Consider the following 5,000-nt stretch of genomic DNA (forward strand, 5'->3'; position numbering starts at 1 on the left):
GAATCACCCAATGACAAGTGTGTCTGGCATTTTGTTTGGCCTTAAGGGCTGTGACTGTTTGACACTCTGACTGTGTGGTCTATGTGTTGCATGTGTTGGGTCGTGAGGTGGTAGTTGTTTGGGTGTCTGCTTTGGTGGCCTCTGCTGTTTTGGTAAATTTTTGATCAGAGCCTCCGAGTATGTCTTTGTGTGAGTATGTGTATGATTTGAAGTTGTGATGGTACCATGTGTGACTGGGTATGTATCGTGTGTGGTTACCTTCTCCTCCTGTCTGGTCTTGCCAGTCCTATGTTGAGAGAGCTCAGCCTCCAGTTTGGCCAGATAGTTGCATCTCTCATGTATTTGTGTTTTGTGGGAGAAGGAGAGGATTGTCTGTGTACATGAGGCAATTGTAACATTGCCTCAATATTCCCAGGTTCACCAGTTGAGCTGGAGAGGACACTAGCAACTGATCCCTCGACATACTAGAAGTAGTAGATAAAGAGACTTTCAAAGGACTCTGGGGGAAGTGGGTTTTAGGCTGGTGGGGTACTATCTATAATAAGAGTGCTTTATCAAGGTGTAAGTACTGTAGGAGTAAGTGCTAGGCTTTACAGATAGAGAATAGTCTACTTGGGAATCAAGTAGAGATGAACTTTCAGTTATAGGATATGCTGGTTAGATCAGCAGTACAGCTCGAGGAAGGTAGTTCTAAGGGAAAATTGGAAGAGTGGAATTTAGATGGCCCAAATAGTTTAACCTTGTTTAACCGCTGCTGCCTTGTGTGCAACAGTGGTAACTCAGCTAAACGCTTACAGCGTTTAGCGTGTTTTATAGCAGGGGCTGAAGGGAGCTAGGAATTGGCCCAAAACGACCAATGGACTACTAGTTTCTGGCTGAAACTTCACCAGATCGGACAAAAAGGCCACTCAGTGCTTCCCACTCCCACTGGTAAGCAAAGAAACTTCCCTCCTTCCTAATAAGGCAATGGATCAGTAACAGGAACTAAAAACAAAGCCCAGGAATCAGCAACTCTGAAACTGGACTACTCTAGTTCAGTAAGGCGGGAAAACAAGAGATTTTTTTGTTTTATTACAGAGACAAGGAAAAAAACAGACAGTAAATGCTATAAATGCTGTAAATCGGCTAGCACACTTTAGTGTGTAGCCTACAGAAACAATTTGCAACAATTAGTAACTTAAAGTGCAATAAACAGTGTAAAATGCAGAAATCACTTAAAGTAGGTAGCAGTAAAACAGGCGAAATGCAGTCGCAAGCTTAATAACTGTGGGAAAGCAACAAAAAATACTTATATCTGATTGAAAGTCACTCTTTTAGCTCTCTGCTGCTTGGATCACTCTGCAGGCCACCACGAGGATCTGTGCTGAGTTGGTACAAGCTGGAAAACGCGTGTTTAGCGTGTTTTATAGCAGGGGGCTGAAAGGAGCTAGGAATTGGCCCAAAACGACCAATGGACTACTAGTTTCTGGCTGAGACTTCACCAAATCGGACAGAAAGGCTGCTCAGTGCTTCCCACTCCCACTGGTAAGCAAAGAAACTTCCCTCCTTCCTAATAAGGCAATGGATCAGTAACAGGAACTAAAAACAAAGCCCAGGTAATTCTACCCTTATTAGAAAATAGGAACAACAGTGCTGCCTCCTTTCATCCTGTCCCATAGAAAACTGCTTTAAAACTAAAGTTAACAACTATGTCAGCTGACAACCTTCCAACAGAATACCTCAAGATGGCAGCTGATGCTATCACCTACTTTGTATCTATTCTAATCAATCGATCTATTAGCTAAAATCAAGTCCCACATATCTGGAAAGTCTCTTACATAATCCCCCTTAACAAAGGAGGTAATTCAACAGAACTATCAAATTATAGACCTATTGCCATATTATTTCCTTTATCCAAAATTTTAGAAAGATGCGTACATTCTCAATTTATGCACTACCTCTCAGTCAATAATCTTCTAGCCAGCTTCCAACATGGTTTCAGACCTAAACATAGTACAACTACTGACCTCTTAAGCTTCAGCAGCACAATCAACCTACATAGGAGTGAAGGTAAAATAGTCTCATCAGTCTACCTTGATAGGTCCAAAGCCTTCGATACTGTCTCCCATCAAAAACTTCTAACTATCCTATCCAACCTAAATCTTAGTTTATCTGCTTTATCTTGCTTCCAAAGCTACGTAACTGACCAACAACAAGCAGTAAAGTGGTTGCAAGACATCTCTTCATTACTGCCAGTCACATTAGGGGTGCCTCAAGGCTTCATTCTTGGTCCTCTTCTTTTCAATATCTTCATTAATAATCTCAACACAGCTACTTCTCTAGCTTCTCTATACCAGTATGCAGATGTCTCCACATTAATATGGCTTTCTAATGTTGTTTGCGTCTTTTGGCTTTTCCTGGTTAGGGCTCGCCACAGCGAACTTCCGGCCTGCTAATGATTGGTAGTTGATTTTTACGTGCCGAGTTGCCAGCTCTGACGCACAACCTTCAACGAAGGTACGCCCATTCATGCATATCTCCACGCAGAAGACGCTCTAGCTGAGAATTGAACCGGACAGTGTCTTACTGTGAGGCGACAACGCTACCGCAGCACCACCACCATGGGTGCTTTCTAATACAGAACTTATATTCAACTCTAATATAACCAAGCTAATAATCTTCCAACCTTCTAAAGTTACTGACCCCCCCACCCAACTTTCCGTAACAGCTGCAGGAAACATAATTATCATACCCGTTACACAGACAAAACTCTTAGGTGTCATTATTGATCATAACATGATAGCTCTCATCCTCTCAGCACATAAAATCTGGGCAAAGACAAAAATAATGGTGGGACAAAGCCCCAAAAATAGGGGAAAATTTTAAATATTGCTCTTATAAACGTAGAAAGTTGTTAGAATAAAAGGTGTTATGTTACCATGCGTTGTCTGAATGATATGCAGTCTGAAAATCAAATGCCTGTAATTATTTAATGAATTCATTCCTTGCTGATTTGACACAAAAATCCAGAAAACCACAAATTTCACAAGGAACACACCCAAAATATGAGGTAAAAATCTGGACAGTCTGCTAAAATCTGGACAGTTGAGAGGTAGATGAGATTTGACTGAGACATATCACAAACTATTGAACCTAAAAATGCCCTGTGCCCATACAGAGACCTGTTGTAGCAATAAAATTGTGCTTTCTGGCTTTTAAAGGGTTGATTGGAAATGAAAATTCCATGCTGGCCATATACTAGACACTTGTAACAAACAGGGTGTGAAATAAAAGTTCTTTACCAAACACTCTGTTGACATATTGTGGAACTAAAGGTTACTTAAAGTGCTGTATGAAAATGTCGGCCCTCATGTTAGTAAAAAGGAGTTTCACTGGTTAGTACTGTAAGAAAGAAAACTTTGTGGAATCTAGAGAACTGGGTTGTGAAGCTGAAAATTATCTATACTGAAAAATGGGAGGCAAAAGAGGTAATAAGTAAAAGAATAAAATATACTGTCATTGTGGAAAGTGAACAGATATTAAAGTTCTGAAGAAACACAACAATGTGACTCCACAAGAAGACTTAAGTGCTACTTGTGACATAAACAGGATATGTTGGAAAAACAGAAATGTTTCTCAGAGAATTTCTATTTTCTGAAACAGGCATCCCATCCATGTGAAGCAAACTTCCTCCCTAACCCTATTTAAGCACAATGGATTTGTAATTAGAAATTCACCCCTGGTCTGGTGCTAACATCTGTGATGGACAGAGGCAGTCAGTAAATCACCCTATTTGTTGGACACATTTGGTTTGCATGGTTAGTCTTATAAGGGCCGTAGTGGTTGTTAGCCTAGTATATAGCTATAAACCTATGAATAAAAAAAGCAGTATTGACCAACCTAATTCTGGTCAGAATTAGTCATGTGATGTAACCGAATGAGAATACTTTATATCAAAATATTTCTGAGAGGATAGAGCAAATGGGTGATCTGCAGTCCAATATAACAACTGTGTAAAGAGAAATCTTATGCATGAGATTATAAGTTCCAAGATAGCTAGTAGGCTCTGTATTTAAGCGGCGAGACTTAAAGCAAAGTTGTAATAGATGGTTTTTGAAAGTAAAAATAAAATGACAGGGAGTTTTACACAGCTGTTGGCTGACTTTGATCAGCAAAAGATGGTTGCTCTGTCCAATAGACTTTCTAAATTACAAGAAAAGCATATACTACAAACGCAGATTAACATCAGACTACAGAAATGTCAAAACCTTTAATAACTTAGTGCTTTCATTACAAACAATTCAGGGACGTCTTCAGAGTTAAAACAATACCTTCTGTCATGTTATTAATATTTTCAACCCCCTCAATAAAAATCAACTATTAATTAAAAATATAAAAACAAACAAAAAAACTGTAACAATATAATTTCAAACCTGGTTAAGGCCCACTGTAGGTGTAGAACCAGCTTTGAATGAGTATATTTCCATTTCAGGTGTTTTGAAGCAAAAGTCAATATGTTTATGACATGAGTATTTATACATTTACCTTTTTTATATGTTTTTGTATATACATTCTTACATTTATAACCGTGGTTACCAATGTGAGTATATATATATATATATATATATATATATATATATATATATATATATATATATATATATATATATATATGCATTTTTAAGCATATTTACACTCAAGGTTATATGCAAGTTTTTTTATGTATGTAATTTTACTGGTGGTTGGAAAAAAATGCTGGAGTGTAGTTAGTCTTTTTACAGTTTTTTTTTTTTTTTTTTTTTTTTTGCATTTTTAATTGTTTGATTTTCTTTTATAGATTGAAACAATGAAACATAATAGTAAATGTTAAACTTCAAAGTCAAGTGACATTAAAAGCTAAACAGAAAATGGAGTCTGTTTTTAAAGAATAAGAAAATGCTATGTATAAACTGTAAAAAGTAAAAGCAAGGGGGCCTGAGGTTGGAACTGAAAGACAAAAAAAAAAAACAGTTTCAGATTCA

This window comes from Protopterus annectens, chromosome 5.part0 (assembly GCF_019279795.1).
Source record: "Protopterus annectens isolate FY-2018-M chromosome 5.part0, PAN1.0, whole genome shotgun sequence".
Classification (NCBI taxonomy): domain Eukaryota; kingdom Metazoa; phylum Chordata; order Ceratodontiformes; family Protopteridae; genus Protopterus; species Protopterus annectens.